Source organism: Castanea sativa, chromosome 5, assembly GCF_040712315.1.
Source record: "Castanea sativa cultivar Marrone di Chiusa Pesio chromosome 5, ASM4071231v1".
In the NCBI taxonomy this organism is placed as follows: domain Eukaryota; kingdom Viridiplantae; phylum Streptophyta; class Magnoliopsida; order Fagales; family Fagaceae; genus Castanea; species Castanea sativa.
In genome coordinates, this window is record NC_134017.1 from 3,980,491 (window position 1) to 3,995,092 (window position 14,602).

The following is a 14,602-nucleotide window of genomic DNA, read 5'->3' on the forward strand; positions in this document are numbered from 1 at the left end:
TCTTTTTTTACAGGGCTACCTTAGATGAATGTAATAAATTGATGAGTTTGTTGGCTATCTATAAATATGCCTCGAGCCAAAAAGTGAATAAATATAAAATAACCCTCTTCTTTAGCAAATATACTCCAAGAGATACTAGAGATCTCATCAAAAGTATCTTGGGGGTACAAGAGGTTCATCAGTATGAAAAATATATGGGTCTCCCTTCATTGGCAGGGAGGGGGAAAATGCTAGTTTCAACTATATCAAGGCAAGAGTATGGCAAAAATTACAGGATTGGAAAAGAAAGTTACTTTCTCAAGTAGGATGTGAGGTTTTGATCAAATCTGTACTTCAAGCTATCCCTACATTTGCTATAGGATATTTTATAATTGCTCTAGGGTTATGCCAGGACATTGAGGGCCTAATTGAAAAGTTTTGGTGGGGACAATAGGGAGATGGTCGGAAAATTCATTCACTTAAATGGGATAAGATGACCAAGTCCAAGATGGTAGGTGGAATAGACTTTCAGGACTTGGCTTTGTTTAATGATTCTCTTCCAGGATTTTGCACAATGATACATCCCTTTTCCCTTATTGCACTATAATGGAAGAAAAGGATTCTAGATCTGGATCTTATGCATAGAGGAGTATTTTACATGGCCAAGATGTTATCCAAAGGGGGGCAAGATGGCGTATTGGGGATGAGAGTTCGTTTTTGGCTTCCCATAGTTTACTCATTGAAGAAGCTAAGTTCTATTCTAGGTCCTTTCTCAAATTACTTTACTCTCATACTAGGAGAGAAGGTTATAAGTTAGCCCATAATTCAGCTAGACATACAATAAATGTCTCTCACTATGCTGTGTGGACGGAGTTTGTTCCTCAACAATTAAACACTGTATTTCAGGTTGATTTAGTTGCTATTTCTTAATAAAAGTTCCATGTCTTTTCCCTAAAAAAAAATTAATATTGTGTCAAAATAGTGATAAATGAAATTTTCTAATGTGACTAAAAGCTAAAATAAAATATTATTCCACCCAGAATGCAATGTTAACTGCCATGTGGCCTAAACTAAAATAATAATAATAAAAGTAATATATAAAAATAAAATAAAAACATATTCATGTGAAAACAAATTCCTTTTATCTCATTTTTCTCTTTGCACTTTCTCATTTTTCTAGTTTGATTTCCTTGGAAATAAACACATATGATGACGCCAAAAATTGTCAGTAAGCTACATAATCCTCTCATGCTCTTAGGCAAGACCTGCACAACAAAAAAGAAGAAGAAGAAGAAGAAGAAGAAGACCCTACAGAGAGTACCGGTGTGATACCGGCCAAATACCCTCTGAAGATTAAGTTAGAGAACTTTCAAAACTCTAGAGTGCCAGAGCTGGGGGGGAATTATGCGTACCTTGATTCCTAAGGGTTTTGGGTTTTTGTAGTAGTGTAAAACCAACATTTGTTTCTTGGTGAAGAAGATGTTTCCTTGTGGGGAAAATCCTTATAAATGTACGTATTTTGAGGGATTCTTCCCATATTTGGGATTCCATTGACTAGGGTTAATCATAAGGTGCAAGAAATTTCAATTTAGGGTTCCTTGGAGACCACTTAAGCCCTATAGATGCCACGTGGCCTTGATATCTATCCCCCTTGTGTCAGTTTAGCTAGAATCCGTCCATTATGGAGGATTAATCCGTCTTATATATTCTCCATCAGGCGCATTAATCCGTCACCTTCTCCTTATGTTTTGATCATCCATTATCCCAGTATCGTCGCCTACGGCATGTTTTATTGAACGAGCTCGTCTACCTTAATCTTATCCTCTCCACAGCTATGAACTAGGTCTAGGGGAATTGCTTCTTTAGTACTTTTCCAACAGGTGCTTGAAGAATTGGGACTTCATGATATTGTTCTTGAGAGTTCAAACCATTAGTGGTTGCTCTCTTCATCCTTTTTAACTTGGGGGCACCTAATTGAAGATCTAAAAGCTTTACAATGATCCTGACCCACTCAATTCCCAAGATTCCTAACAAACTTTATAGGAAAAAAAAATAAGCGTAAAATGCAGTTAACATCCCTAAAGTTTTGGCTAATATCAGTTAGGTTTAAAACTTTTCAAAACTGACCAACTTGGTCCCTAATTACCGTGAGAGATAGGAGAAAAATGAGTAACGGTTTAGGGTCCAAGTTGAGTTTACCCATTTTAAGGACTAAGCTGGTCAGTTTTAAAAATCTTGGACCTGGTTAACATTAGCCCAAACCTCATGGATGTAAACTGTATTTTACCCAAAAATAATAATTAAAAGGCCTAATTCTGGGATTCTTTGCAGATTTTTTTTTTTAATTAAAATTTTTTTTGGTTATTTTTTCCTTTCTGGCCAAAATTCAATAAATATCTTGGTATGATCAAATTAACCTCGGTACAACTAGCATATAACCGGCACGATATAGCAGCATTTCTATATTGGCCTAGCTACTGGCACAACAAATTCCAGCCATATTGGTCAGTGTAGTACTAAATTGATTTTCTTATTTACAACATAAGGAAGAATGAAATATGTTAAAGAAGAGCAAACAAGTACAATGACTTTCAAATCCTTAAACAAGGGAATGGATCCCTATTGCAAATATTTATGTATATGGATTTGGAGTACACCAACGAGCGGTGATTTTCATGTTAGACATATATTAAAGCCAATTTAATATATTTAAGCAAGTATGGTGATTCTTATATCCATGAAATTACCGTTCATATATAATAGCAAAAAATATAAAAGTTAAATACACTTTACACTTTTTAAATTTGGGTTCATTTTTAAATTGCTCACTTGACCATAAAATCTCGTAACTTTTTTAAGAATAATATTATTTTAAAGAGAAACACGAGAGGCCCCTAACCCGTCTTTAAATTTGGGGCAAGAATCCAAGAAGAAGAGAGCAGATGGAGATGGCCCTTCCTAATTACAAGAGACAGCCTGATGAGACACATTATATGACAAAAAAGTAATTATTATTTCTAGAGAAAAATAAAATCCCAGTAAGGCAAGTAGCCCAAAACCGTTTTTTTATCAGAGAAGACAGGAACTAAAAACCATGGGGGAGAGGAATGCAGTTGCAAAAAAACTTCAATGAATCCTTTTAAATCTCCTTCGAACATTTTGGAATTGGTTGTGGACAACGAGTGTTATTGTTTGAAAAACTAGCTACATGGGCTTCACCTTTAATCGAATATATAGGGGGAACCAGGGAAGAGATTTGAGTGGGCAAACACAATATCGTCAAAATTATTCGAGCACCCAGCAGCATTGAAGGAAGCCCAGTAGCAGTGAAAGAAGCATGGGGTCGGATGGTAACATTAAAATTGACCTTCACTCAACCTGATTGTGGATGACACCAACATATATTTAAGGTTGATACATGATACCACTAAGGATGAAGCTGATAAGGGTCAGGATAATCCTTTTTTTTTAATAATCTTTTTAGCAACTTTTGTAGGATTTGGGATGTGCTCAACAAAGATGGTTTGGATACGGAATCTCCAAATAATGTCAAACCAAAATAGTTGCAAAAATATTGAATTTGTGACCTCCAGTAGTAGGAATCTTCAAATATCATTGTGGAAAGATGACATATTTTACTAGATCACTTGCAGTCACCATAACAAGTGAATTAGTGAGGATTGGCCATGGAGAGAGAGACCAAATGATGGTTCTATATGGGCATGAGACAAAGACGTAGTTGACTAATTTCATTGCTTGATTACATAGGACACAGGACATGTCTGCTTAAGGCTACCTTCTGTTGAGTTTGTCTTTGGTTGGGAGAAAGTCCCAAGCAATATAAAAGCTTGTAATTTATACCTTAAGTAGTATGTAAATTTATACTTTTTTGTCTAAATGTTTTTTTACAGGAAATGTTAAAAAATAAAAAGATGAGATTAAATTGCGTATTATATCCAAAACCTTTGACCATTGTTTCAAAATCGTCCTTATCATTTAAAAAGTTTCAAAAACATCATTATCATCATCTCATGAATAGAATATACTGACATAGTAATCAATGAAACCAAGGTTACTATGATGACATAGAGCTTATGAACTCCATTTGACAAGTTACCATTATCTATCCATCAGGTGACGGTAACATCATATGGTATCTTGCTACAATCCATACTTCTCTCCCAAATGAGGAGGGACATTCTTCCTTTAGAATGGTGTTCCTTTGATTGAAAACATAAACATAGTGAAATGAAGAAAACGAAGATGCAGTCAAAGAAGAGCTTTGAGAAAAGTTAGAAATCTAGAACAGAAAGTCATAGGATAAAGTTGAGTTTAATGTCATAGGATAAAGTTGAGCTAGAAATCTCCAACATGGATTCCACGTGTCCAACTCACCGTTCCTAGAGGATACAGTCAGAGGAAATTTTTAAAAAATGGGCCCAAAGCCCATCCAGTCCTTTAAAAATCAGCAACATCCCCGAGTTATTCTGCCCAAAGGTCCAAGTTTTTTTGTGGGCTCTAGAGCACCAAAAATCCCTCCTTGAAAAAATGTATTTTAAATATTGGGCAAATTTTTTTTAAAAGAACATTCTATTCTTGTATAGTTTTGTTAGGTGTACCAATTTTTCATGGATTTTGTCCTTTCTTATTAAAAAATGATCACTTTTGAAGCTTGTAATGATAATTTTCTTTCTATTAAAGCAACAATGTGATTTTAATGAATACATATATTCTATTCTTCTTGATTCAGTAATGGATTGCTTTTGAGCTATGTAATGCTCATTTTCAATAAATAAAATTTTTACTTTCAGTAAGTTCCAAGTGGCTTTCCTTACTGTCGTACTTTCTATCTATTCTGTACTTGTTGAGTTAGTAAATGATCAATTGGGAATTATGTAATGGACATTTAATTTGATTTATGCTATTGTGTAATTTGAATAAGTTCCCAAACAGCTTTTTTTGGGTACACCACTTGTTCCATGGATTCTCTCTTTTGGGATTTAGTAAAGATCACTTTTTATTAATGCAAAGACAATAATAATGGAAATAATAATTTTTTTTTTTGAATAATACTTCTGAATAAGGCACAATACTATTTGGATTGAGGCACGATACTCGCTTTCTTTAAAGAGATTTAAGTCCTTGGTTGGCTAAATTTTGTAACTGGTGTAAACCTTTTCTGACTTGTCTTCCCATGATACAACAGCCTAACAAATGTCGTATGGCTAGAACACTCTTCTTTGCCAAGAGTCTCTTTATTTTTTAATGTATAAAAATACTTGTAATTGCTGAACTTTTGGGTGTAGTAACGCTATTACTTGTGTTGGGTCTGAATGAGTCTATTCATAGGCCCAATGGATCTCACGAAATTATTACCCAAATTAATCTGATTAATTAGATCCATAATTCTAGGCTGGAGTTACACAATTAATAGATGAGACAAAGAGTTTTTGAAGAAATAAATAGGCCCAATAGCTAATCCTTCAAGTGGATGAATGGCTCTTCACCCTAACGCCCAAGTTTTTTGTGGGCTCTAGAGCCCCCAAAATCCTTTCTTGAAAAAATGTGTTTTGAATATTGGCCCCAAAATTTTTGAAAACCACATTCTATTCTTGTATAGTTTTGTTAGGCGTCCCAATTTTTCAAGGACTTTGTTCTTTTTTATTAAAAAATCATCACTTTTGAAGGATGTAATGATAATTTTCTTTCTATTAAAGCAACAGTGTAATTTTTATGAATTCATATATTCTTTTCTTCTTGATTTAGTAATGGATTGCTTTTGAGCTAAGTAATGCTATTTTTTCACTAAAGAAAATTTTTACTTTGAATAAGTTCCAAGTGGCTTTCGTTAGTGTCGTACTTTTTTTTTTCCTACCTAATCTATACTTGTTGAGTTAGTAAATGATCACATAAGAATTAAGTAATGGATAGTTAATTTCATTCATGCTATTGTGTAATTTGAATAAGTTCCCAAACAACTTTTTTTTTAGGCACACCACTTGTTCCATGGATTCTCTCTTTTGTGGTTTTGTAACTGATGATGCACGAAAATTAGTAGGCTAGAGTACTTCGGGCTATGGTGATAGCTTTTTGGTCCTGAAAAGAAAATAAAGAACTATCAAGGGTGACCGGTGTAACCCGGCCAAGAGCCCTCCGACGTTGAAGTTAGTTTTCTCTCTAGAACACAAGAATGGGAAACTTTGAATAGTAGAACTTACCTTAGGTTAATGAAACTTGATCCCTTTATAGAGAGTTAGAAGTGGATCTACTTGTTCGGATCCACCACCATTATGGATGATGTGTCCGGTTAATGGAGAAAATGGGGTACACGAAGTGGATTATGGGAAATCCCCTCCATGTTTTAGGAGTAGTGCATTATGGTCTGATTATATGATGCCTTTTGAGAAATTTCTCGTAGAATTCACTAAGTGTCCTTTGGTTGTCCATGCCCTTGGGTCATGGACGATCATCTTGAAATTGGATGACTTTGTTACCTATGAATGAGTTGTATTTCCACCTATGATGCTCTCCCTAGATTTCTACATACAGACTCTATGAATGGAACATAGATGGTTTATCAGAACAAGAAATCCTAAACAAAATCCAACATATGACTATGGCAGCCAATAACTACCTAGACGAAGGCTGTCCTCACAAGGAAGTCATAGAAATGATGGTTTTAGGATTTACAGGAAAACTCCTGCAGTGGTGGAACAACTGCCTAACTGACATGTCTAAAGAAGACATCAAGCATGCAGTATAAAAAGATGAGGAAGGAACCCCCATCTTTGACAATGTTGAAAGAGGAGTTCTTGATGGAGTCAACACCTTGATCTATACGATCATGAAACACTTCAGAGGAAAACCTAGCAACATCACATCTATGATTTACGAGTAGCTAAGTAACCTTAGATGTAAAACCCTAGGAGACTACCGGTGGTATGAAGATGTCTTTACTACCCGAGTCATGCATAGGAGTGATTGTAACTCTCCGTTTTGGAAGGAGAAGTTCATTGATGGATTACCCACACTCTTTGGCCAGAAAGTCAAGGAAACCCTTTTCCAGCCCCTTAGGTGTCATAGACTATGATAACCTAACCTATGAAGACATCTCTAGCACCATTCGAAGTGAAGGAATGAAGGTGTGTAGAGATCTCAAAATCCAAAGCCAAGTCAACAAGAACAAAGCCAAGTACGAAATGGGACATTTTTGTACACAGTATGGCTTACCCTCAATCAAACCTTCCAAGAGGAAATCTAAGCACAAAGGAAAGGAATCCTCTGAGAAATCCCATAGGAAGAAGACAGCAACCAAGTATTATAGAAAACAGAAGTACAAGACTGATGATTTCTATAAGAGAGGAAAATCCAAGGAATCTATTCCACAAGCATCAGGAAAATGCTTCAATTGTGGAAAGAAAGGTCATATTAAGAGCGAGTGTAGAGCTAAGGCCAAATCCCTTATTAATACCCTCACTAGTGACCAACCTAGCAAAAATGAGATCTTTAAGTTACTGGAACTTGACCACTCTGATAGTGAGTCATTCAGCAGTGCTAGTGACAGAGAACTCCGTCAGATATACCAGTCATCCTCTGAACCCTCTAGAACTAGTACTTCTAGTGGCCCGGATGAACCCATACCATGCAAAGATGGTTGTTGTAGGAAAAAAACCATCAATGTCCTCAACAAGCAAGACGAGCTCCTTCTAGACCTTATTGAGGCAATAAAAGATCCAATCATTAAAGCTCAAAAGCTTACCCAATTCCATCAAACCTTAGTAAAGGAAGCTAGTAAACCTGAACTAAGGATCCAACAACCCAAGGTAGATTTAGAAAAAATTTACAATAGGTTTACCCAGTCCAAGAAGGAAGTTACAGTCAACGACCTTCAAAAAGAAGCTAAGGAGACCAAGTCTGAAGTCAGAACCCTAAAGCAAGAATTAACCATTCTCAGGGTTGATTATGATCTCCTTAATCGAAGAGTCCAACATTTGGAAAATATTTCTCATCAAGGCAATGAGGAAGGTCCCTCATTCCAGAACCCTTCTAATGATGAAGCTAATGAAACAGTTAACCCTACACCTAATCTAATCCAAGAACCATCCGGTGAGAAGTTCTTAGACACCATTAGTAGGATTAACTTCCACAAATGGCATTCCAAAGTCAGGATTGTCATTAGCAAAGATTTTGAATTCGAGGTCATAGCCTTAATTGATTCAGATGCTGATCTTAACTGCATTCAAGAAGGAATCATTCCCTCCAAGTACTTCAAGAAGCCTACGGAGCGATTGACATCCGCAAGTGGCGGAAGAATGCAAATTGAATTCAATCTCCCTCAAGCCGAGGTTTGCCAAGACGACATATCCTTCAAGACAAAATTTGTCCTTGTTAAAAACATGACATAGAGGGTCATCCTAGGAAACCCTTTCTTATGTTTGTTGTACCCTTTCACCACAGACAGTGAAGGAATCACCACTTATCCCTTTGGTCAGTCAGTTAAGTTTGAGTTCATCAGGAGCCCCGAACCTTAGGAGGTCAGCACCCTCTAGAGAACTTTTGTCTCCAAAACTCTTAGTATTGTCACCACCCAAACCTTTCCATCTCATGATACCAATCAAGCCCTGAACCTTGATCTTTTTGTACCAACAACTCCATCCAGTATAAGTCAAGCTGAGAACCTTGATTTATTCATTCCAGCTGATAATTCATTTGACCCCAATTGGTCCCAGTTATCATCATGCATTCATCATGAAAGCAATTGCATCTCTGCATCCATCGATTTAAAAGGAAAAAGGTTTTTTAATAATTATTTGAAAATCTCAAATGATCCAAACCTTTCTTGGCAGGATAGAGAGAGAGAGCAATATTTAATACCACTAATAAGTGGATAATGACTTCTTCGGTAGAGAAGAGGAACAAGGGGAAAGCACCAGCAAGGGGCTATCCTCAAGACAAAAGACTACCAGCGGGACAGGCTTTTGTAATGCATGAAGGCACAGCCTCTACCAACCATAGAGGATCAACATCCCTTCAGGAATTTGTCCCAACAGAGGTGACATATTCCAGTAGTAATATGGCTATTATTTTACAGGAAGTTTTACCCAAGAGATATCAATTCAAAAATGGAGCCTACACAGATTTATCAACCTCCATTAAATTCATCCTTGATAACCTTCAAATGGCCTTACCCAAAACTACAACAAGCTTTTCCAAAAAAAACCCTCAAAGCACTAGAAATTCACCTAGTTAACCTTGAGGCAGGAAATCAATCCATCCCTAGTCAACTCTTTGGCAAAGAGGATATCCATTTCATGGATAATATGACTATTATGGGTACTGATTATGTTAGACTTAGTCTTAAGACTCAGTCTACCTTAAGAAGTGTTGTTGTCAACTTGCTTCTTGAAATACAAAACAGTATTTTAGGATCCAATGCAATGTTCGAATCATCTGACAAATTGTTTGAGCATTTCAAAACATTGGTTACCACTACATTCCCAGTCTATGGTGATAGATCCAGTGATACGGATGACATCTTCGCCCAAGCAGAATGGGAAGATTACTTTGGGAGCAGTCTTAGAGTACATGAGCAAAGACACCCTTTTCCAGGACTTCTCATCAACTATGAAGTTGAACCCGATGAGACAGAAATGGATCCAACCTAGTTGTCAAAAATGTTCAAATATGGCTTTATCAGAATGGTCAAGATATCAGACCATAACCAAGTTAGCCAATTCCCACAGATCATCCAACAGGTTGTCAAACAGGTCAAAAGTCCTTTTGTTTCTATCAGATGCTGGAGCACAATCCCACAATGGGACAGAAACAATTGGATGATAGTCCAACCTTCCACCCACCTAGTACTCATCAATGGGTACCAAGGTCCTTGGTATGAAGGAAACTCTTACCTATCCTATGATGATCCACAGGCTTTTGCAAATTGTTAGAGAGATTACTTCACCAATGACATCCTTAATATCGTCCAAAGCCTCTGGAAAGACTATCATCATGTAGGAAATACAGGAAGAATTTATGTATTCACTACTAAGCCTTACTCCACAGCAATCCCAGATCTCCACAGGAGGAATGGTTATATCAATCCCGGTCAATTCATCACAATGGAACCAGATTATGAGCCATTGATATATTGTGGATTATGCAACCACTATGCCATCCACCATGAGCATGACCAAAGTGATGATCCTCCATGGACTTTTATGATGGATATCCATCTGATGCAGCCTCCATGGATTAAGGCATCCAGATAAGCAGCATCCTGACTAGCACCAGCCACTCCTCAGGATAAGATTCCAATCCAGTTACTATTCAAAAATCAACATCAGCCACTGATATGAATAGTACCCGAACTCAGTAGATTCCCTGATAGATTACTATTTATCCAACAGTACCAGCCACTACAGATGAACAGTACTCCAGAAAAGAAAGGGGACAAGTCATTATTCATGAACAGTAACAATTACTGTTCACATTCAGAAGCACTATTTGCTTTCGGTGGAAAATGTTTTCACCTCAGTAAAAGCATTTCACCTTCCGTGATTTCAGCAATCTTCAGAAGAATCCAAGGCTCCCTCCAGTCTATATAAGGCAGCCAAGTCTCTATTCTGAAGCAGGTCCAATTGTAACCACAATCACCTCGGAGGTCTAATTTTAGGAAGAACTCCAAAATACCTCACTCAGCTTTGCCTCCTTTTTACAACCCAATACTTGTAATCAGATGGCTCCCCTTTACTTTTGTAATTGGTTCCACATTCTTTTCTAAGATGGTCACGCTTGCAACACTTCAAGCACTTTCCAAATTTTTGTGGAACATGATTTTCTAGTTTCTTAGCCTTACTATAAGCTTTGGAGGCTATCCTTAACCTTGGGGCTCTGCTATCACGGTTTCAAGTCTTTTCATTTTCAGACGTTTCCATTTGGCTTCTAGAGGTTCTTTCTCTTTTTCAGTGTAAGAGGAGGAACTACTAGAGGCTGTTCGGATGTTTAAGACCTTAAGCTGGGGATTCTGACTAGTTGAAACTGATGAAGGGGTGGTTGGTTCCTTCTTCACTAGTTCTCTTAGTTTTTGGGTGACTATCTCTAAGGCTATTTTCTCCTTAGGGTAACCAAGGCTTGTGTGCCTAGTTGTGGGTAACTTGACTAGAGGCTTTTCTAGGGGTGGATGGCTAGACCAGACAATTTCCTTAGATGCATTGGGTCCTTCTATGGTCCAGACTTTGGTGAGAACACAAAACTGCTTCTGTTGGCCAAAATATCTTTCGAAGTATATGAAAAAGTGGACATTACGGGATATCTCCTTTATGAATGCCTTCCATTTTTCTAATACTTTTACCTTTTATTCTCTGCTGTAATTGGCTCTGTAGGCTTCTCTTTTGACTTTGTTTTGCTCAGAATCAAATTCCTTTCCTAATTTTTCAAGGTCGGGAACGAAGTCTCTGTTTAAAACCAGGAGCTGGTGATCTATGGGGGGATCTTGGGGTTCTTGCTAAAATGGTTGTTCCATATCAGTCCCAGATGGGGATGTTGGGGATTGCTCTCGGTCGTCTTCCTCATTGGCAACCGAATCCTGTTTGGCTGTGTAGCAAGGTGTAGTAAGCTGGGAATTTGTTCTAACTCCCTGGAGTTGTACACCTAGATCTCTTCTAGACTTTGGGAATGGTGATCCTAAAGGTCTGGTTGAGCTACACTGGGATGTAGGTCTATTTCTAAGGTAGATAGGTGACTACCTAAGGGGTTGGTGTAAATCTATTGGGGATCTAAATCGGGATTCATCCAGAGGTGTTTTACACTCATAATCTAAAGGAGTGCTAAGCCAAGATCTATCGAAACTCAATCTAACCGTGCCGTCGGCTAGTTGTTGGACAAAATCTAGATCTGGATTCTGGGCTGGGTTTTGGATCTGTAGAGTATGGTTCTAATTCTCTAAAATCCAATTGGCTGGGAAAGTGACCTCTGTCCATTTCAGGGTTCTTGGAACCTGAACCTTGGTACTAGGGTCAGTGGTTTGAATGAGGGTTGTCTCACCCTTCTTTCTCTTGACAAGTGCTCCGACGTTCATGTCCGTTCTTATGCACTTGTAGTAAACTCTGTATATCATGGATGTGGATAGCAAAATTAGGGAAATAGTCAAAATGTACTGGTCTGTTGCTAAGGTTGGTTTCTATGGCTCCTTAGAGGCTGTCATGAAACCTGATGTGACAGGCATCACTGAGGGCCATAAGGATTGAGTTATTCAAACCTTTTCTGATGAGTGGTTTAACTCCGACCTGGACTAAACCTATATGTAGGAAGTTATGACCTTGCTTCCTATGTGCTTGAATGGCTGATGGGGATAACAAGTAGCACATCTCATGCTCCTTGTTTATACCATAAACTTGTTCTATAGTCTTGACATGGTAATCTGTCTTGAAGGCTTTCTTCCAAGATCATGAGAACTTATAGATCTGGCTGGTGGCTACTTTAGGGATATTCCAATCTCCTATGTCTGTTTCCATTCAGGAATATAGACTCCCACTCAGATCAATTACAGCATTATTAAGAAAGAAATATTATCTATAGTACTATGCATTTCAAAATTTCAAAGTGATCTTTTGAATCAAAAGTTTTTAATCAGGATTGATTGTAAATTTACAAAACATGTTTTAGAAAAAGATGTTCAAAACATTGCATCAAAACAAATTTTTGCGCGATGGCAAGCCATCCTTTCAGTTTTTGACTTTGATTTAGAATTCATTGAAAGAAGCCAGAACAGTATCCCCGATTTCCTAACCCGTGAATTTTTGCAGAGTCACAACCAAGATGTCCAGGAAGAAACTCGTACAACCCCAACCCCCAAAGTTGCCTAGACAGCAAAACCTTGTTGGTACCAACCAAAGCCCTGGCAAGCTTGTACCAATCACTCCCAGCCAAATTGTCCCATTCTCCCCTAGTCAAACAAAGAACCCTAGCTAGCATTCTTCAGCCTCCCCATCAGTCATTGCCATTCATTATTTGGTTTTGACAATTCCAAAACCAAATTATGAAAGGCCACTTTATGGTCAACCTAGTTACAGTTCAGCCTTAGCCACCCCAGCACCAAAGGCAATCAACCCTTACGTTGTAGAGGAACCTTTTGGCACTATCTAGACCCAAAAGCCTTCTTCTTATCTAGCCAAGCAAGGAAGATCTTCTTATGTTAAGAAATCTTTCATTCAGCATATCTCTTATATTGAACCCCACCTAGTTCATGTAACATATCCTCTTGCCCTAGCCATGGAAGTCCTGCCACTAGGATGGCATTTCTTACCCAAACACCTAGAGAAAAATATCAAGTTCTATAAGAGCATCCTCAGCCAGGAAAAGTCTGCTCAAATAGAAAACATCTTTAACAAAAAGGACCCCCTTAGTAGTCCTCTATCATAAGCTCATCATCACAGGCTTCGTCAGCTACCAAGATTGGGGTCAACATCCTTCTTTGTTAAGAACTCTCAAGAATTACAGGTCTCCCTCAGGCTCAGAACTCCATTATAATTATTATGACTACATGGACGCCTTTGAGAAAGTCCTTTTCTTCCATAACCAGAATTACAACCATCATAGTTTCTAATGTTCAACAAAGATTTCTTTGGTCAACTTCCCTCATGGTTCCTCAAGTGGTGGGAAATGTTTGGATTAATCCCTTAGATCTTCCTAGAACCATTACAAGATGCCCTAAGATACTTTGATTCAAGATATAAGACTTCAAGCCATCACTCCCAGTTTCCAGTAATTCTACTTTTCACCCAGAGATTCAGGATCCACTGGATTAGCAAATGGGATTATAAGATTAATACCAATCTGTTGGATAGAGAATTTTCAGTAAAATGGTGGGACAATCTTAAGATTGAACAAATTATCAACCAAGTCTACAAGGACTACCCTCCTCCAGTCCAGAAACCCTTTGCTCATAGAACAAGATCCCAGTCTAGCCTAGACTACATCCAGATCGCCGAAGAATCTAGCAAAGAATTAAAAGATCTTGCCCAGCAGAAAATCTAGAAGAAAAGGTTTCTCCTGCCTCTTCTGAAGCTTCAGTAAATCGTTTTCCAATCGATCCCTTCCAGGATTCACAAGATCCTTACAGTGGTTATAATTTGGATAGCGATTAAAGCATTCAGATAAGCAACATCCTGACCAGCACTTGTCACTCTTCAGGATAAGATTCCTATCCGGTTACTATTCAAAATCAGTACTAATCACTGATATGAACAGTACCCGCACTCAACAAATTCCCCGACAGACTACTATTCACCCAACAGTACCAGCCACTACAGATGAACAGTACTCAGGAAAAGCAAGGGGACAAGTCATTATTCACGAACAGTAACAGTTACTGTTCCCTGACACAATCATTTAGAAGCACTGTTTGCTTTCGGTGGAAAAGGTTTTGACCCCTGTAAAAGTATTTCACCTTCCGTGATTCCAGTAATCTTCAGAGGACTCCAAGGCTCCCTCCAGTCTATATAAGGCAGCCAAGACTCCATTCTGAAGCAGGTCCAATTATAACAACAATCACCTCAGAGGTCTAATTTTAGGAAGAACTCCAAAATACCTCACTTAGCTTTGCATCATTTTTACAACCCAATAC